At 48.6% G+C, this 21,318-nt stretch overlaps 1 protein-coding gene across 1 annotated transcript in view; it reads right to left on the bottom strand.

Moving 5' to 3' along the window:
- CLHC1 (clathrin heavy chain linker domain containing 1) overlaps positions 1–19,704 on the bottom strand; it is a 379,985-nt gene extending 360,281 nt beyond the window's left edge. Inside the window, exon 1 of the mRNA XM_069236548.1 lies at positions 19,563–19,704. The gene's annotated coding sequence lies outside the window, so the exon portion shown is untranslated. The remainder of the gene's footprint in view (positions 1–19,562) is intronic.
- Between the last annotated feature and the right edge of the window lie 1,614 nt (positions 19,705–21,318).

Here is a 21,318-nt window from a genome sequence, read left to right as displayed (position 1 = left end):
TCCCCAGGGAGTAGCGTTGGAGTGCCATTGAGAGGGAGGCCTTTGCTGTTGCCTGGTCCCTGAAGAAGTTGAGACCATACCTTTTTGGTACTCACTTCATAGTTCAAACTGACCACAGACCTCTCAGATGGCTCATGCAAATGAAAGGAGAAAACCCTAAACTGTTGGGGTGGTCCATATCCCTACAGGGTATGGACTTTATAGTGGAACACAGACCTGGGACTGCCCATGCCAATACAGATGGCCATTCCAGGTTCTTCCACTTAGAAAATGAAGACTCTCTTGGGAAAGGTTAGTCTCATCCTCTTTCGTTTGGGGGGGGATTGTGTAAGGAAATGGCTACTTGACATGGTTAGCCCCTACCTTTTTGCCTTTGCTGATGCTAAGTTATGATTTGAAAGTGTGCTGGGACCCTGCTAACCAGGCCCCAGCACCAGTGTTCTTTCCCTAAACTGGACCTTTGTCTCCACACTTGGCACAACCCTGGCACTCAGGTAAGTCCCTTGTAAATGGTACCCCTGATACCAAGGGCCCAGATGCCAGGGAAGGTTTCCAAGGGCTGCAGCATGTCTTATGCCACCCTAGGGAACCCTCACTCAGCACATGCACACTGCCTCACAGCTTGTGTGTGCTGGTGGGGAGAAAATGACCAAGTCGACATGGCACTCCCCTCAGAGTGCCATGCCAACCTCACACTGCCTGTGGCATAGGTAAGTCACCCCTGTAGCAGGCCTTACAGCCCTAAGGCAGGGTGCTCTATACCACAGGTGAGGGCATATGTGCATGAGCACTATTCCCCTACAGTGTCTAAAAAACCTTAAACATTGTAAGTGCAGGGTAGCCATAAGAGTATATGGTCTGGGAGTTTGTCAAACACGAACTCTACAGTTCCATAAAGGCTACACTGAAAAGTGGGAAGTTTGGTATCAAACTTCTCAGCAAAATAAATGCACACAGATTTTGGGAGGAAACCACTGACCTAACCCTAGGTTTAGTCAAATCAAAGCCACAAAGCTAACAGGAGGCAAACCAAGCAATTGTTTCAGTACCTCCATACACCACCAGGGTTTTCTGAAAATGTGTACAGCAGCCAACTGGGCCCACAGAGAAAAAGGCCTAATTTATAGCTGTCTCTGAGGACATCATATACCCAGAGGAGACGCTTAATCAGAGAAGAAAGAAAATGTGAAGAACAGCAGAAGCAAAATGATCACCAATGTTAAGAATATGTCTCCAAGGTATAGGCAGGTATAAACATTTTCAAGAGGCCAGTGACCTATACAAACTATCATAGACATGATAAACCAAAGAGTTCAGCCTCCATAACATCAGATTCAGTTTCACCAGCTGTAGGTAAGCCTCCACATAAGAGCCGGAGGGCATCCCAGCTAGTGGAAATGCCTGCCCCTCCGGCCACTGCCCCCACTTTTGGCGGCAAGGCTGGAGGAGATAATGAGAAAAACAAGGAGGAGTCACCCACCAGTCAGGACAGCACCTAGGTTGTCCTGAGCTGAGGTGACCCCTGCCTTGAGAAATCCTACATCTTTAGTTTGGAGGATTCCCCCAATAGGATTAGGGATGTGCCCCCCTCCCCACAGCGACGCATCCGACAGAGACCAGCGACCTCTGAAGCCTCAGAGGACTGCCCTGGACTACAGGACAAAGAAACTCCCGTGAACAGCTGCTCTGTTCAAAACTGGCTACTTCTTTGCAACAAAGAAGCAACTTCCAAAGACTTCACGTTTCCCGCCGGAAGCGTGAGACTCTACACTCTGCACCCGACGCCCCCGGCTCGACCTGCAGAAAACCAACACCTCAGGGAGGACTCCCCGACGACTGCGAGCCCGTGAGTAACCAGAGACGACCCCCCTGAGCCCCCACAGCGACACCTCCAGAGATAATCCAGAGGCTCCCCCTTACCGCAACTGCCTGTAACAAGGGACCCGACGCCTGGAACCAACACTGCACCCGCAGCCCCCAGAACCTAAAGGAACTGTCCTTCGACACAGGAGTGACCCCCAGACGACCCTCTGCCTTGCCCAGGTGGAGGCTGTCCCGAGAAGCCCCCCGTGTGCCTGCCTGCCTGCACCGCTAGAGTGATCCCCGGGTCCCTCCATTGAAACCTATACAAAACCCGATGCCTGTTTGCACACTGCACCCGGCTGCCCCTGTGCCGCTGAGGGTGTGTTTTGTGTGCCTATTTGTGTCCCCCCCAGTGCTCTACAAAACCCCCCTGGTCTGCCCCCCCGAGGACGCAGGTACTTACCTGCTGGCAGACTGGAACCGGAGCACCCCTGTTCTCCATAGGCACCTATGCGTTTTGGGCACCTCTTTGACCTCTGGACCTGACCGGCCTTGAGCTGCTGGTGTGGTAACTTTGGGGTTGCCTTGAACCCCCAACAGTGGGCTGCCTATGCCCCAGGACTGGGACTTGTAAGTGTTTTACTTACCTCCCAATCTAACCTTTACTTACCTCCCCCAGGAACTGTTGATTTTTGAAAATAGCTTATTACCATTTTTACAAAGACTGTACATGATAATTGTTTTCATTCAAAGTTCCTAAAGTATCTAAGTGAAGTACCTTACATTTAAAGTATTAATTGTAAATCTTGAACCTGTGGTTCTTAAAATAAACTAATAAAATATATTTTTCAATATAAAAACCTATTGGTCTGGAGTAAGTCTTTGAGTGTGTGTTACTCATTTATTGCCTGTGTGTGAACAACAAATGCTTAACACTACCTCTGATAAGCCTACTGCTCGACCACACTACCACAAAATAGAGCATTAGAATTATCTACTTTTTCCACTATCTTACCTCTAAGGGGAACCCTTGGACTCTGTGCACACTATTTCTTACTTTGAAATAGTATATACAGAGCCAACTTCCTACGTTGGTGGATCAGCAGTGGAGTCTAAGACTTTGCATTTGCTGGACTACTCAGCCAATACCTGATCACATGACTAAATTCCAAAAATTATCATTAGAAACTGATTTTTGCAATTTGAGCTATTTTTCTAAATTTTTAAAAGTCCTGCTAGGGCCTTGTGTAAGTCCCTGTTAGCATTTCTTTTAGAGTTTAAAAGTTTATAAAAGTTTGGGTTAAGTTCTAGAAATAGTTTTAGATTCTTAAAAAAGTATCCCAATGTTTAGAAAAATAATGTTTAGCACAGAAGAGATGGTGGGGGAACTCAACCTCACCCCTTACCTGCATCTAAGGATGTCAGAGTTAAGGACTCTCTGTGAGATAAAAAATATAACAACTGGATCAAACCCTACCAAAGGACGGCTCCAGGAGCTCTTGGCAGAGTTTGCAAGAGACCACCCCTCTGAAGATAACCTTACAGAGGGGAAATCTAGTGACCTGGGGGATAACTCCCTCCCTCCTGTCCTAGTTAGGGAGGCCAGGGTCCCTCAAACCCTGACTCCACAAGTGATAGTCAGAGATGCTGCTTCTCCCACAGGGGAGTTCAGCAACTCTGGAAGCCTGAGTACATTTGACTTGACAGCAGGTTACTGGCAAATAAGAATGGCACCAGGAGCAGAAGAGAAAACAGCATTCTCTACACCTAATGGGCACTACCAGTTTACTGTGATGCCCTTTGGCTTACAGAATGCCCCTGCCACCTTCCAAAGGTTGGTGAATCAAATCCTTGCTGGCTTGGAGTCCTTTAGAAGAAGGTTCTGCAGGCCCTGCAATCAGCAGGCCTCTCTATCAAGGAATCTAAATGTCAGATACAGTTTACTTGGGACACCTTGTAGGTGGAGGCCAGGTTCAGCCACTCCAACCCAAGATCCAGACTATTCTGGACTGGTAGCTCCAAAAACCCAGACTCAAGTCAGGGCATTCCTTGGCTTGACTGGTTACTATTGGAGGTTTATGAATGATTATGGATCAATAGTGATCCTCCTCACAGAACGTACCTCCAAGAAAATGCCCAAGAAAGTTAACTGGACCTTGGACTGTCAAAAGGCCTTTGACACCCTGAAGCAAGCAATGTGCACAGCACCAGTTTTGAAAGCTCCAGATTACTCTAAGCAGTTCATAGTGCAGACAGATGCCTCTGAACATGGGATAGGAGCAGTCCTGTCCCAAACAAATGATGATGGCCTTGACCAGCCTGTTGCTTTTATTAGCAGAAGGTTACTCCCCAGGGAGTAGCGTTGGAGTGCCATTGAGAGGGAGGCCTTTGCTGTTGCCTGGTCCCTGAAGAAGTTGAGACCATACCTTTTTGGTACTCACTTCATAGTTCAAACTGACCACAGACCTCTCAGATGGCTCATGCAAATGAAAGGAGAAAACCCTAAACTGTTGAGGTGGTCCATATCCCTACAGGGTATGGACTTTATAGTGGAACACAGACCTGGGACTGCCCATGCCAATACAGATGGCCATTCCAGGTTCTTCCACTTAGAAAATGAAGACTCTCTTGGGAAAGGTTAGTCTCATCCTCTTTCGTTTTGGGGGGGATTGTGTAAGGAAATGGCTCCTTGACATGGTTACCCCCTACCTTTTTGCCTTTGCTGATGCTAAGTTATGATTTGAAAGTGTGCTGGGACCCTGCTAACCAGGCCCCAGCATCAGTGTTCTTTCCCTAAACTGGACCTTTGTCTCCACAATTGGCACAACCCTGGCACTCAGGTAAGTCCCTTGTAAATGGTACCCCTGATACCAAGGGCCCAGATGCCAGGGAAGGTTTCCAAGGGCTGCAGCATGTCTTATGCCACCCTAGGGACCCCTCACTCAGCACATGCACACTGCCTCACAGCTTGTGTGTGCTGGTGGGGAGAAAATGACCAAGTCGACATGGCACTCCCCTCAGAGTGCCATGCCAACCTCACACTGCCTGTGGCATAGGTAAGTCACCCCTCTAGCAGGCCTGACAGCCCTAAGGCAGGGTGCTCTATACCACAGGTGAGGGCATATGTGCATGAGCACTATTCCCCTACAGTATCTAAGCAAAACCTTAGACATTGTAAGTGCAGGGTAGCCATAAGAGTATATGGTCTGGGAGTTTGTCAAACACGAACTCCACAGTTCCATAAAGGCTACACTGAAAAGTGGGAAGTTTGGTATCAAACTTCTCAGCAAAATAAATGCACACTGATGCCAGTGTGCAATGTATTGTAACATACACCCAGAGGGCATCTTAGAGATGCCCCCTGAACACCTACCCGACTTCTAGTGTAGGCTGACCAGTTCCTGCCAGCCTGCCACACACCAGACATGTTGCTGGCCACATGGGGAGAGTGCCTTTGTCACTCTGTGGCCAGGAACAAAGCCTGTACTGGGTGGAGGTGCTTCTCACCTCCCCCTGCAGGAACTGTAACACCTGGCGGTGAGCCTCAAGGGCTCACCTCTTTTGTTACAGCGACTCAGGGCATCCCAGCTAGTGGAGATGCCCGTCTCTCCAGCCACTGCCCCCACTTTTGGCGGCAAGGCTGGAGGAGATAATGAGAAAAACAAGGAGGAGTCACCCACCAGTCAGGACAGCCCCTAAGTTGTCCTGAGCTAAGGTGACCCCTGCCTTGAGAAATCCTACATCTTGAGTTTGGAGGATTCCCCCAATAGGATTAGGGATGTGCCCCCCTCCCCACAGGGAGGAAGCACAAAGAGGGTGTAGCCACCCTCAAGGACAGTAGCCATTGGCTACTGCCCTCCCAGACCTAAACACACCCCTGAATTCAGTATTTAGGGGCTCCCCAGATTCCACGAAATCAGATTCCTGCAACCTGAAGAAAGAAGAAGGACTGCTGACCTACAAGCCTGCAAAGAAGGAGGAAGACGACAACTGCTTTGGCCCCAGCCCTACCGGCCTGTCTCCAACTTCGAAAAACTGCTCCAGTGACGCATCCGACAGGGACCAGCGACCTCTGAAGCCTCAGAGGACTGCCCTGGACTACAGGACCAAGAAATTCCTGTGAACAGCGGCCCTGTTCAAAACCAGCTACTTCTTTGCAACAAAGAAGCAACTTCCAAAGACTTCACGTTTCCCGCCAGAAGCGTGAGACTCTACACTCTGCACCCAACACCCTAGGCTCGACCTGCAGAAAACCAACACCTCAGGGAGGACTCCCCGGCGACTGCGAGCCCGTGAGCAACCAGAGACGACCCCCTTAGCCCCCACAGCGACACCTGCAGAGAGAATCCAGAGGCGCCCCCTGAACGCAACTGCCTGTAACAAGGGACCCGACGCCTGGAACCAACACTGCACCTGCAGCCCCCAGGATCTGAAGGAACCGAACTTCGATGCAGGAGTGATCCCCAGGCTACCCTCTGCCTTTCCCAGGTGGCGGCTGTCCCGAGAAGCCCCCCCTGTGCCTGCCTGCACCCCTAGAGTGACCCCCTGTGATGCTATTAATTGTGTTTGACCAATGACTTTGTGTTTCACCACTGCACATATTAGTTGCTCAATGTTCACCAGTAGCACATTATGGTGGTCATTCTGACCCTGGCGGTCTTTGACCGCCAGGGCGGAGGACCGCGGGAGCACCGCCGACAGGCCGGCGGTGCTCCAATGGGGATTCCGACCGCGGCGGTAAAGCCGCGGTCGGACCGGCACCACTGGCGGGGTCCCGCCAGTGTACCGCGGCCCCATTGAATCCTCCGCGGCGGCGCAGCTTGCTGCACCGCCGCGGGGATTCCGACCCCCCCTACCGCCATCCAGATCCCGGCGGTCGGACCGCCGAGATCCGGATGGCGGTAGGGGGGGTCGCGGGGCCCCTGGGGGCCCCTGCAGTGCCCATGCCACTGGCATGGGCATTGCAGGGGCCCCCGTAAGAGGGCCCCTAAATGTATTTCACTGTCTGCTGCGCAGACAGTGAAATACGCGACGGGTGCAACTGCACCCGTCGCACAGCTTCCACTCCGCCGGCTCGATTCCGAGCCAGCTTCATCGTGGAAGCCTCTTTCCCGCTGGGCTGGCTGGCGGTCTGAAGGCGACCGCCCGCCAGCCCAGCGGGAAAGTCAGAATTACCGCCGCGGTCTTTCGACCGCGGAACGGTAACCTGACGGCGGGACTTTGGCGGTCGGCCTCCGCCGCCCGCCAAGGTCAGAATGAGGGCCTATATGTTTTGTTCAGTTTAGCTGCCTATTGGCTTTGACATGGCATTAGACATTACATTTGTTATTTAGGTTAGCTGCCTATTGGCTTTAACATGGAGTTAGCCATTACATTCTGTATTCAGTTTAGCTGCCTATTGGCTTTGACATGACATTAAACATTACATTTGGTATTTAGGTTAGCTGGCTATTGGCTTTAACGTGGAGTTAGACATTGCAGTTGAGACATTGCAGATGAGCTGTGTTTTTCCAAGCTGTGTTTTTCCACATGGTAGACCAAGCTGTGTTTTTCACACCAGACCTTAGCTGATAAGAGCACGTAGATTTTGTGTTTACCACTCAATCCAGTCTGAGAACGAGTGAGGCGCGGAGAATTGGCCACTCTCCAAGTTTCTTCGGTTCTCACACTGAGTTTGCCTTTAAGGATGGCTCTGGACTGCAGCAGAGTTAGATTGAATCTGCTTTGACTTCAGACAGGAACGGAGACGTCAGTTGCCTGTCTCCCGTTTGGATAGAAAATCTCTTTCACGCAGTTGAACCGGAGTCATCAACTTGCAGGTCCCAGAAAGATTAAGCTGAGCTATAGGCCCTACGGTGATTCATTTTTGACTTTTATGCTTTGCTTTGAGGTTATGCTATAATATAATCACATGTATTTGCTGTGTACATTGCAACTGAGAAGTACTTTGATATATTTTGCTTTCATTGCTGCGACTACTTTTGAACGTGTGCTTACAATCTACTAATTTCGTCTTTCAGGAACCTCGTGGTGAAGTAATAATAACAATAAATGTCTTCTTTAAACTCAGAAGTGCATTCCAGAGAGGTTCTGTAAGCTCGGTCATGAGATAAGAGCAGGAAAGCAGAACACCCCCGGGTCCCTCCATTGAAACCTATACAAAACCCGACGCCTGCTTTGCACACTGCACCCGGCCGCCCATGTGCCGCTGAGGGTGTGTTTTGTGTGCCTACTTGTGTCCCCCCCCCCCCCCCCAGTGCTCTACAAAAAAACCCTGGTCTGTCCCCCCCCCCGAGGACGCAGGTACTTACCTGCTGGCAGACTGGAACCGGAGCACCCCTGCTCTCCATAGGTGCCTATGTGTTTTGGGCACCTCTTTGACCTCTGCACCTGACCAGCCCTGAGGTGCTGGTGTGGTAACTTTGGGGTTGCCTTGAACCCCCAACGGTGGGCTGCCTACGCCCCAGGACTGAGACATGTAAGTGTTTTACTTACCTCCCAATCTAACCTTTACTTACATCCCCCAGGAACAGTTGATTTTTGCAGTGTCCACTTTGAAAATAGCTTATTGCCATTTTTACAAAGACTGTTCATGATATTGTTTTCATTCAAAGTTCCTAAAGTATCTAAGTGAAGTACCTTACATTTAAAGTATTAAATGTAAATCTTGAACCTGTGGTTCTTAAGATAAACTAAGAAAAGATAATTTTCAATATAAAAACGTATTGGCCTGGAGTAAGTCTTTGAGTGTGTGTTCCTCATTTATTGCCTGTGTGTGTACAACAAATGCTTAACGCTACCCTCTGATAAGCCTAATGCTCGACCACACTACCACCAAATAGAGCATTAGAATTATCTACTTTTGCCACTATCTTACCTCTAAGGGGAACCCTTGGACTCTGTGCACAGAGCCAACTTCCTACAGGGACTGTTCACTCATCTATTTTGAAGAAATACATGTGGTGGAGTTCCACCCAAAAGAGGAGAGTCTGAGCTAAACAGGCTAGGTTGGGAGACCTGGTGCCCCTTTGTCAGTTTGTAAGTCTTGAAGACTTTATTTTCAGTATGGATGACCAAGGCTTTCTCTCCTAATTAAGGAATAAAACCACCCACCATTCAAACTGCTTTATGTGCCCCCCAATTAGATTACAGGTGTAGGAGGTTGGCTCTGTATGTACTATTTCAAAGTAAGAAATAGCATGCACAGAGTCCAAGGGTTCCCCTTAGAGGTAAGATAGTGGCAAAAAGAGATAATTCTAATGCTCTATTTTGTGGTAGTGTGGTCGAGCAGTAGGCTTATCAGAGGGTAGTGTCAAGCATTTGTTGTACACACACAGTCAATAAATGGGGAACACACACTCAAAGACAATTCCAGGCCAATAGATTTTTATATAGAAAAATATCGTTTCTTAGTTTATTTTAAGAACCACAGGTTCAAGATTTACAAACAATACTTTAAATGAAAGGTATTTCACTTAGGAACTTTAAATTAGCAAAATAGCATATACAGTTTTCACACAAATGGCAATAAGCTATTTTAAAAATAGTGCAATTTTCAGCAGTTCCTGGGGGGGGGGTAAGTGTTTGTTAGATTTGCAGGTAAGTAAACCACCTACAGGGTTCAAAGTTGGGTCCAAGGTAGCCCACCGTTGGGGGTTCAGGGCAACCCCAAAGTTACCACACCAGCAGCTCAGGGCCGGTCAGGTGCAGAGGTCAAAGTGGTACCCAAAACGCATAGGCTTCAATGGAGAAGGGGGTGCCCCGGTTCCAGTCTGCCAGCAGGTAAGTACCTGCGTCTTCGGAGGGCAGACCAGGGGGGTTTTGTAGGGCACCGGGGGGGACACAAGTCAGCACAAAAAGTACACCCTCAACGGCACGGGGCGGCCGGGTGCAGTGTGCAAACAGGCGTCGGGTTTGCAATGGAGTTCAATGGGAGACCAAGGGGTCTCTTCAGCGATGCAGGCAGGCAAGGGGGGGGCTCCTCGGGGTAGCCACCACCTGGGCAAGGGAGAGGGCCACCTGGGGCTCGCTCCTGCACTGGAGGTCGGATCCTTCAGGTCCTGGGGGCTGCGGATGCAGTGTCTTTACCAGGCGTCGGGTTCTTAGAAGCAGGCAGTCGCGGTCAGGGGCAGCCTCTGGATTCCCTCTGCAGGCGTCGCTGTAGGGGATCAGGGGGGGTCAACTCTGGCTACTCACGGGCTCGCAGTCGCCGGGGAGTCCTCCCTGTAGTGTTGTTTCTCCACAGGTCGAGCCGGGGGCGTCGGGTGCAGAGTGGAAAGTCTCACGCTTCCGGCGGGAAACGTGGAGTCCTTTTAAAGTTGTTTCTTTGTTGCAAGTTTTGGTTTCTTTGGGACAGGGCCGCTGTCCTCGGGGGTTCTTGGCCCTTTTAGATGTAGGGTAGTCCTCTGAGACTTCAGAGGTCGCTGGACCCTGGGGAGCACGTCGCTGTTGCAGTTTCTCTCGAAGTGGGGAGACAGGCCGGTAGGGCTGGGGCCAAAGCAGTTGGTGTCTCCGTCTTCTCTGCAGGGCTTCAGGTCAGCAGTCCTTCTTCATCTTAGGTTGCAGGAATCTAGTTTCCTAGGTTCTGGGGAGCCCCTAAATACTGAATTTAGGGGTGTGTTTAGGTCTGGGAGGGCAGTAGCCAATGGCTACTGTCCTTGAGGGTGGCTACACCCTCTTTGTGCCTCCTCCCTGAGGGGAGGGGGGCACATCCCTATTCCTATTGGGAGAATCCTCCAAAATCAAGATGGAGGATTTCTAAAAGCAGGGGTCACCTCAGCTCAGGACACCTTAGGGGCTGTCCTGACTGGTGGGTGACTCCTCCTTGTTTTTCTCATTATCTCCCCTGGACTTGCCGCCAAAAGTGGGGGCTGTGTCCAGGGGGCGGGCATCTCCACTAGCTGGAGTGCCCTGGGGCATTGTAACACGAAGCCTGAGCCTTTGAGGCTCAGTGCTGGGTGTTACAGTTCCTACAGGGGGAGGTGTGAAGCACCTCCACCAGAGCAGGCTTTTGTTTCTGTTCTCAGAGAGCACAAAGGCCCTCACCACATGGGGTCAGAAACTCGTCTCTCAGCAGCAGGCTGGCACAGACAAGTCAGTCCTGCACTGAACAATTGGGTAAAATACAAGGGGCATCTCTAAGATGCCCTTTGTGTGCATTTGTTAATAAATCCAACACTGGCATCAGTGTGGGTTTATTATTCTGAGAAGTTTGATACCAAACTTCCCAGTATTCAGTGTAGCCATTATGGAGCTGTGGAGTTCGTTTTTGACAAACTCCCAAACCATATACTTAATATGGCCACACTGTACTTACAATGTCTAAGAATGGACTTAGACACTGTAGGGGCATGTTGCTCATGCAGCTATGCCCTCACCTGTGGTATAGTGCACCCTGCCTTAGGGCTGTAAGGCCTGCTAGATGGGTGACTTACCTATGCCACAGGCAGTATTTTGTGGGCATGGCATCCTGAGGGGGATGCCATGTCGACTTTGCCTTTTTCTCCCCACCAACACACACAAGCTGCAATGGCAGTGTGCATGGGTTAGGTGAGGGGTCTCTTAGGGTGGCACAACATATGCTGCAGCCCTTAGGGACCTTCCCTGGTCACAGGGCCCTTGGTACCACTGGTACCTTTTACAAGGGACTTATCTGTGTGCCAGGGGTTTGCCAATTGTGGAAACAATGGTACATTTTAGGTGAAAGAACACTGGTGCTGGGGTCTGGTTAGCAGGGTCCCAGCACACTTCTCAGTCAAGTCAGCATCAGTATCAGGCAAAAAGTGGGGGGTAACTGCAACAGGGAGCCATTTCCTTACACAAGCTCCCCCCCCCCCCTCAGCCCACAGGCTAGGAGACTCAGCCAAAGCTGGGAGAGTCTTCCTAGTCTGTCAGGCGAGGAAGAGTAGAGGAAATAGGCTGGTTTGTTGCAGGGCCTACTCTGCCTTACATCCTCCTGTTCAGGTCATTCCCTCTGGGGAACTGACCCACTTCCACAGTGATAGGACCTAATCTGAATTGCCTCTTGTCTGTGCTTTTAATGTCTTCACCCATTCTCTCTATTTTGGGGTTAGAGGTATCCACCTCTGCTAATCTTATCTTAGCCAGGGTCACCCCTAGCTTACCCAAAGAGGTTACCCATAGCTGGAGTAACCCCACCATGACCAACAGGGTCAGACCACCATGCCAAGGATAGTGCAGCCATAAAGGCTAACACCCAGCAGAGGCCACTGACAGCTGTCAGTGCCCAGAATCACACCTTTAGCTCTTCACCTACCAGGGAAGGAGCTAAGTTACAGGCTTCTTTGGGTTCAGGGTGCCTGTCTGCTGTGTATGAGTGGGGGGTTACTACATCTTGTAGTAAACACCCTTCTTCCACTCTTTCTTCTGTTAGCTGAGGAGCCACCCACTCAGGCTTAACTGTTGCCTGACTAGCCAGGACTTCTTGTGGGACAGGTTGGACTATACCAGTGCCACTTTTGGAGTTCTCCCCTACTGGAGCAGAATCTCCTTGGCTTGCTGGAACCTTGGCTAAAGGTTGTCCACCTTTCCTACTCTGTTTTCCTTTCTTTTTCTTTAGGGGCCTACTTGCAGTTACTGCAGGGGTAGCACCTCCAGAATCCTTGGGAGAGGACTGGCACTGGACCAGTTCATCTCTTGGGCTCTCACTGACCTCTGGGTAGTCATTTCCAAGGAGACAATCAAGGGGGAGGTCTGTACTGACTACCACCCTTCTCCAGCTAAAAGTCCCACCCACTTCTATGGGCACAAAAGCCACAGGCCTATCAGTGGCCCTGTCTGGGCTAACTCTTACTCTGGCAGTCTCACCTGAGATGTACTGGTTTGAGAACACCAGCCTGTCATGCACAATAGTGTGACTGGCACAAGTGTCTCTCAGGGCACTGGCTGGGATTCCATTCACCAGTAGGTGGTGGAAGTGTCTACTTCCCTGTGGAATCTCCAACTCACCTGTTGGGCCCTTTTTCCAGTTGAAGGCTATGAAGACCTCCTCATCTGAGGAGTCATCCCCAGTGGCTACACTGGTCACCCCTGGGATTTTGCTAGGGGGTTTGTTTTTGGGACAAGAAGTGTCCTTGGTGTGGTGCCCTGTCTGTCTACAGTTTTGGCACCATGCCTTAGTGGCATCCCAGTTCTTACCCTGGTACCCACCTTTGTTTTGGGTTGTGTCTTAGGACCCATCCACCTGGTCTGGTTTTTGGGGGCCTACAGAGGACTCTTTTTCTTTATTTCTAGTGTCACCCACTTTCTCCTGTGGAGGCTTTGTAACCCCTTTCTTTTGGTCACCCCCAGTGGACGTTTTGGTTACCCTAGTCTTGACCCAGTGGTCTGCCTTCTTTCCCAATTCTTGGGGAGAAATTGGACCTAGGTCTACCAGATACTGATGCAACTTTTCATTGAAGCAGTTATTTAAAATGTGTTCTTTCATAAACAAATTATAAAGCCCATCATAGTCATGCACTTCATTTCCAGTTACCCAACCATCCAGTGTTTTCCCTGAGTAGTCTACAAAATCAACGCAGGTCTGGCTCGAGGATTTTTGAGCCCCCCTGAACCTAATCCTGTACTCCTCAGTGGAGAATCCAAAGCCCTCAATCAGGGTAGCCTTCATGAGGTCATAGGATTCTGCATCTTTTCCAGAGAGTGTGAGGAGTCTATCCCTACACTTTCCAGTGAACATTTCCCAAAGGAGAGCACCCCAGTAAGATCTGCTTACTTTTCTGGTTGCACAAGCCCTATCAAAAGCTGTGAACCATTTGGTGATGTCATCACCATCTTCATATTTAGTTACAATCCCTTTTGGGATTTTCAACATGTCAGGAGAATCTCTGACCCTATTTATGTTGCTGCCACCATTGATGGGACCAAAACCCATCTCTTTTCTTTCCCTTTCTATGGCTAGGAGCTGTTTCTCCAAAGCCAATCTTTTGGCCATCCTGGCTAACAGGAGGTCATCTTCATTGAGGATGCCCTCAATGTTTTCAGAGGTACTGGACTCCCCTATGGAAGAACCAGTCTCTCTGACTAGGATTTGAGGAGTCAGGGTTTGAGGGACCCTGTTCTCCCTATTTAGGACAGGAGGGGGGAAGTCATCCTCCTGTTCACTAAATTCCCCATCTGAAGGATTATCCTCAGAGGGGTGGTCCCTTTTGAACTCTGCCAAAAGCTCCTGGAGCTGTACTTTGGTAGAGTTGGACCCAGTTTTAATCTTTTTGATTTTGCAGAGAGTCCTTAACTCTGACATCCTAAGATGCAGGTAAGGGGTGAGGTTGAGCTCCACCACCGTCTCTTCTGCAGTAGACATTATTTCTCTAAAAGTTGGAATACTTTTTAAGAATCTAAAACTATCTCTAGAACTTAATCCAAACTTTTACAAAACTTTTAAACTCTAAAAGAAATGCTAACAGGGACTAACACAAGGCCCTAGCAGGACTTTTTAAAAATTTAGAAAAATAGCTCAAATTTCAAAAATCTGTTTCTAATGACAATTTTTGGAATTTAGTTGTGTGATCAGGTATTGGCTGAGTAGTCCAGCAAATGCAAAGTCTTGTACCCCACCGCTGATCCACCAATGTAGGAAGTTGGCTCTGTATGTACTATTTCAAAGTAAGAAATAGCATGCACAGAGTCCAAGGGTTCCCCTTAGAGGTAAGATAGTGGCAAAAAGAGATAATTCTAATGCTCTATTTTGTGGTAGTGTGGTCGAACAGTAGGCTTATCAGCGGGTAGTGTTAAGCATTTGTTGTACACACACAGGCAATAAATGGGGAACACACACTCAAAGACAATTCCAGGCCAATAGGTTTTTATATAGAAAAATATTGTTTCTTAGTTTATTTTAAGAACCACAGGTTCAAGATTTACAAACAATACTTTAAATGAAAGCATATACAGTTTTCACACAAATGGCAATAAGCTATTTTAAAACTAGACAGTGCAATTTTCAACAGTTCCTGGGGGAGGTAAGTGTTTGTTAGATTTGCAGGTAAGTAAACCACCTACAGGGTTCAAAGTTGGGTCCAAGGTAGCCCATCGTTAAGGGTTCAGGGCAACCCCAAAGTTACCACACCAGCAGCTCAGGGCCGGTCAGGTGCAGAGGTCAAAGTGGTGCCCAAAACGCATAGGCTTCAATGGAGAAGGGGGTGCCCCGTTCCAGTCTGCCAGCAGGTAAGTACCCGCGTCTTCGGAGGGCAGACCAGGGGGGTTTTGTAGGGCACCGGGGGGGACACAAGTCAGCACAAAAAGTACACCCTCAGCGACACGGGATGGCCGGGTGCAGTGTGCAAACAGGCGTCGGGTTTGCAATGGAGTTCAATAGGAGACCAAGGGGTCTCTTCAGCGATGCAGGCAGGCAAGGGGGGGGCTCCTCGGGGTAGCCACCACCTGGGCAAGGGAGAGGGCCACCTGGGGCTCGCTCCTGCACTGGAGGTCGGATCCTTCAGGTCCTGGGGGCTGCGGATGCAGTGTCCTTACCAGGTGTCGGGTTCTTAGAAGCAGGCAGTCGCGGTCAGGGGGAGCCTCTGGATTCCCTCTGCAGGCGTCGCTGTGGGGACTCAGGGGGGTCAACTCTGGCTACTCACGGGCTCGCAGTCGCTGGGGAGTCCTCCCTGTAGTGTTGTTTCTCCGCAGGTCGAGCCGGGGGCGTCGGTGCAGAGTGGAAAGTCTCACGCTTCCGGCGGGAGACGTGGAGTCCTTTTAAAGTTGTTTCTTTGTTGCAAGTTTTGGTTTCTTTGAAATAGAGCCGCTGTCCTCGGGAGTTCTTGGTCCTTTTAGATGTAGGGTAGTCCTCTGAGGCTTCAGAGGTCGCTGGACCCTGGGGAGCGCGTCGCTGTTGCAGTTTCTCTCGAAGTGGGGAGACAGGCCGGTAGGGCTGGGGCCAAATCAGTTGGTGTCTCCGTCTTCTCTGAAGGGCTTCAGGTCAGCAGTCCTTCTTCATCTTAGGTTGCAGGAATCTAGTTTCCTAGGTTCTGGGGAGCCCCTAAATACTGAATTTAGGGGTGTGTTTAGGTCTGGGAGGGCAGTAGCCTTTGGCTACTGTCCTTGAGGGTGGCTACACCCTCTTTGTGCCTCCTCCCTGAGGGGAGGGGGGCACATCCCTATTCCTATTGGGAGAATCCTCCAAAATCAAGATGGAGGATTTCTAAAAGCAGGGGTCACCTCAGCTCAGGACACCTTAGGGGCTGTCCAGACTGGTGGGTGACTCCTCCTTGTTTTTCTCATTATCTCCCCTGGACTTGCCACCAAAAGTGGGGGCTGTGTCCAGGGGGTGGGCATCTCCACTAGCTGGAGTGCCCTGGGGCATTATAACACGAAGCCTGAGCCTTTGAGGCTCAGTGCTGGGTGTTACAGTTCCTACAGGGGGAGGTGTGAAGCACCTCCACCAGAGCAGGCTTTTGTTTCTGTCCTCAGAGAACACAAAGGCCCTCACCACATGGGGTCAGAAACTCGTCTCTCAGCAGCAGGCTGGCACAGACAAGTCAGTCCTGCACTGAACAATTGGGTAAAATACAGGGGGCATCTCTAAGATGCCCTCTGTGTGCATTTTTTTATAAATCCAACACTGGCATCAGTGTGGGTTTATTATTCTGAGAGGTTTGATACCAAACTTCCCAGTATTCAGTGTAGCCATTATGGAGCTGTGGAGTTCGTTTTTGACAAACTCCCAGACCATATACTTAATATGGCCACACTGTACTTACAATGTCTAAGAATGGACTTAGACACTGTAGGGGCATATTGCTCATGCAGCTATGCCCTCACCTGTGGTATTGTGCACCCTGCCTTAGGGCTGTAAGGCCTGCTAGAGGGGTGACTTACCTATGCCACAGGCAGTATTTTGTGGGCATGGCATCCTGAGGGGGTTGCCATGTCGACTTTGCCTTTTTCTCGCCCACCAACACACACAATCTGCAATGGCAGTGTGCATGGGTTAGGTGAGGGGTCTCTTAGGGTGGCAAAACATATGCTGCAGCCCTTAGGGACCTTCCCTGGTCACAGGGCCCTTGCTACCACTGGTACCTTTTACGAGGGACTTATCTGTGTGCCAGGGGTTTGCCAATTGTGGAAACAATGGTACATTTTAGGTGAAAGAAAACTGGTGCTGGGGCCTGGTTAGCAGGGTCCCAGCACACTTCTCAGTCAAGTCAGCATCAGTATCAGGCAAAAAGTGGGGAGTAACTGCAACAGGGAGCCATTTCCTTACAACAGGTCAGTCTCCTGGAGGGACCACAGGGCTTGGACGGAGTCTAGACCAAGAGTAGCACCACAGCCTTTGAAGCGTGTGTTTACTGTTAAGACTGTGGGCAGGGTTGGACAAGGCGCCCCTGTCCCATGTTAAGACTGTTAAATTAGAGTCACCAGTCCAAAAAGGGAACCAGATACTTTAGCACAGAAATGGGGGAATTCATACTCCAGAGATTTTGGAACCCAGCAGGCCAGAACGTAGAGAATCAAAGGTTTAAGATGTAACCTGGCCCAAAGTATTACAAATACACATGCCACCATATCCGTGATTGCAGACCCAGGCAAGCAGGAGCCACCTGACATTGTAGAAGAACCTGCATGTGGGACATCAATTTCAGACCTCTGACTGAAGAGATGAATACTAAACCCTTCGATGAACTAACCAATCCTCCGAGAACAAATGCACCCAAACACCTCTGGGATGTAGCAGATCCACCAGGGGGGGCAAAACCTTTTTGCAGACTTCAAGCCAAAGGGGAAAAAATTACAATAGGTTTTGCACAGGCTAATAGTAGAGCAGAGGAATCTCTGATGAAGGGGTGTCAACAGAATATGGAAGTGCATACTCCAGATCTAGTTACAGAATTTTCTTTGTGAAGGAGATTAAGCCAAAGTAACAATTTAAACGTTTTAAGTTGATGATTTGCCAGAACTCCTCCCCAACCTGGGGGTTTGGGTATCAGGAATAGAACTGACAAAACGCCCAGGCTCAATTCCCTCAAGAAACAAGCCAGCCCACAGTCAACAGCAGTAGGGCCCTCTTTTTGAAGGTGTCACTGTGCCAGTGTGTCAGATGCACCACCAAATCCTGGGTGACTCTGGAGAACTACATGAAATAAACTCCTCAAACCAACTGTATAGGATCACAACGGGCCTGGCTGGAAATTGGACTCTGATTCTCCGGTGGTGAAGGTGAAGGGGGGCAAGTAAAAAAGGGGCCTCCTTCTTCTTCAGCATAAGAGTCATAAGCTCCTCTTACTGGCATGTAGGAGGAAAGACCCCAACTGGTTTCATAAGAATCCCTACCATTAACATGCTTGTCAATGGAAAGGTGGTAGCGTGAAGCAAACTGGGGGCACACGAGGTCAAGCAGCTGGACCCCTTAATGCAGCAGCTGGAGGATTCAGGAAAAAGTACACAGTCACCTTGACATCATCAATGGCTTGGATAACTAAGTCCCGAGGTTTTTAGCTGAATAATTTCTACCTAATGAGAAGCAGCTTTGGAAGTTACGACTTGTGAGATGGGTTCCCCTTCTCAGAAAGCACCTATATTGCCAATATGTAATAACCACATAAACTACCATGGAAACTGCTGCCTTCAAATCATACCTGGTGTGCTTCTATCATCTTCGGGACCAGATAGCATAGTTCCCCTTTCAATAAAGCCATATGCAATAACAAACTCACAAAGAAGTAAGAGGCATCGTAGCATAGGTCCCAGTACGCAATGACAAAACTTGGGTTCGCCACCTACATGTCCATGGGTCCTGCAAGTGAAGCATCTCCTGTACTCGAAATTAGTGTATAAAGCAATACTGAAAATCATACTTTAGCTAAAAACGTGGGTACCACTACGTTCCCTGGCTCAGCCCACTTCTTCAAAATGAGTGAAAGCAACCCAGTGCCACCTGGATATTGGCACTTGCTAAAAGCATTTTCCGTAGGGCACTGTGGAGCAGAGAAGACAGATTGCCAAGTGACCTCGTGCTGACTTCACCACTTAGGTACTTCCCAGCAGTTTTAAGGTCAACAATTTACTCAAGTATTTCTTCAAGGGGGAGAGGGTCGAAATGAGCCTTCAAACGAATAATCTTACAATAAGAGGGCCAATGTCTCTATTGTCCAGGACTGTGGATACGATGAGCGTCTGTAACTGGACAGGACGAAAAGTAACAAAGTCTAGACGAATAAAAGATCCTTTTAACAAAAAGTTGTACAATCTCATCAAGCTGCTCAAGCAGTCTATGGCTTAACCATTCATACCACTAGCCCCTATTCAGGCGAGAGACTCCCAGGTACACATGTCAACACTACCTACTTAGGCGAAAGACTCGGTGCACCACTTGGTATGTTTAGTTTATTTCTTTTAAAACTGTCTCCACTCTAAAGAGTAACATGAAGAAAAAGAATCAATTCCTCCGATGTGTTTCATTCAAGAATCTCTCTTAGTTTTTACTTACAGTTGTGTATGTAAAGCAACATGCAACTTCTTTCGGATGGACCTCGTGCTACATAAGTCAAAAAATAAATAAAAGTTCCGCTGAACTTCAAAGAGTCTCATTCATAAATTTCCAAGCAACGTCTGTGCTTCTCATTTTTACGCCAAATCTCTCTGGGAAGAACATCAGTAATGAAATGAAGAAATATGTCACAGATAAATACATAATAATGGATTCTCCTATAGGTTCTTCGTAAAAAATAGCTTTTTAAAACTATCAGCATCCTTGGCCTCAGCACTGTCCCTAAGCCCCCCTCCCCAGAATCTTACCTACTCACCTGACTCAGCCACTCTTACGGCAACATCCCTGCTACGCCAGATACGGCAGCTTTAATAGTGCACTTTCATGCTGCAGCCCGCCCCCTGCTGGAGTACCCAAGTCTCCAGCCTCCACCCATGTTGCTAGCAACGAGGTCGGTTGTTACGGTATTCAAGGCGTAGTGGAAATAGAAGAGGATGTATTGTGACCAATAGAACGGCCATCTTTGAGTTGAAGGATTGCAGACGACGTATAGACAAAAGTAAAAAGCCAAACTATGTTGTACATTAACGTGCACCTTTGGTTAAAAAAAATCTAATAAAAAGTTATTTAGGTTGAAACACAGGACTCAATAACTCAAAAATTGTCAAGAACAACTTGCCGTCTCAAAATATCTTTACCTTTATCTACACTAATTACACATGCAAGTGTTTAGTACCTTATGCGTCTTGCTTGTTCAGGAAACCTACCTCCTTTTATATCAAATAATCATGTACCTATTGGTGCGAATACTTCGAAGGAGTCGATTTATTGCCCGCTAGGTCAGAAATGTGCGCGTCATGCCTGTCAGTCTTGCTATGCCTCTTACTCCTCTCGTCTGGGTTGAGGTACAAGGTCTATAGTTCATCCGAAGAGAAAACGGGGCACAGTTACGCGGTATCCTAGATAAGTTCAACATGATTTATTGACGTTTAATAAGTTTCTCAAAAAGACGAATGAATACCTCAAGAGAGTTAAGTTTTGGGAGAACTTTCAAGATTATTTTTCTTTGGCAAAAGTTTTACACACGCCTCCCTAATGTTGCTAAATGTGTTGTGATCGACTCCAATCATTCCGGTCCTATGGAATTCGAAGGTTGCATGTGGAAATAGGTAAAATGAATGTTGATGAAGGTATGTGCCCACCCAAATTACAGCTATCGTAATCTTCACCAGAGGTTGGAGATGAGGGAGAGCAGCACAGACTACTGACGCCAGTATTGTGTGAAAAAAGGCCGTTTTATTGGAACAGTTGCCCACGACAAAACACCCTTGGCCTATGCCTTACAACAGTGGTTCCCAACCTTTTGACTCCTGAGGACCCCGAATGAATAATTACTGGAAGCCGGGGACCCCCAGCAATTTATACGATTTAATTTTCAAACATTAAAATAGTAATTCGCAAAAAATTTAACAAGTACACACCAAACAAATACTCAAATTACCAAAGATAAAATTCTTCTATATTGAAAAAATATGCAAAAATCGAATTTTATTGGGAAGGTTGGCGATGTATTTCGGCAACTACCTTTTCAATGTTTGGTTTTATTTAGGAAAGGTGAATCCTCAAGTCAGATTCTATATTTCCGGAGCAATTTCTGTTTTTATTTTCTAGGTAGGCAAGATCTGAGAAAGCTTTTTCACATAAATAAGTGAAGGGGAAAGGAAGTAAACCATAAGGGCCTCTCATCTCTCCCTAGCCTCTCTGCCACATGTACTTCATTTGTTTTATAGCACCTCTCATACCACTGCAGGGTGTCAGGGTGTTGGGTTGTGTCCATCGTGCATTCCGCGCGACGGGACAATGGAATGTGAGGAATGTGGAATGGAGGTTGGGAACGTTGGGGAGGAGGGCAGTTGCAACGGAGAAAGGAGGTGGACGGACGGAAGGAAAAGCTGTTACGATGTATCTTAAATAAATCTTTACTTCAATCAAGATTGTGCAGTGTCCGGTACCTTTTAGTGGCGACGAGGGTCCTGGTACATCTTCCTGTGGCCGCATGAAGATCGTGTGCA

The sequence above is a fragment of the Pleurodeles waltl genome, chromosome 5 (assembly GCF_031143425.1).
Source record: "Pleurodeles waltl isolate 20211129_DDA chromosome 5, aPleWal1.hap1.20221129, whole genome shotgun sequence".
NCBI lineage: Eukaryota > Metazoa > Chordata > Amphibia > Caudata > Salamandridae > Pleurodeles > Pleurodeles waltl.
Note: the sequence above shows the minus strand (reverse complement) of the source record. Positions and strands in the feature narration are given on the sequence as shown.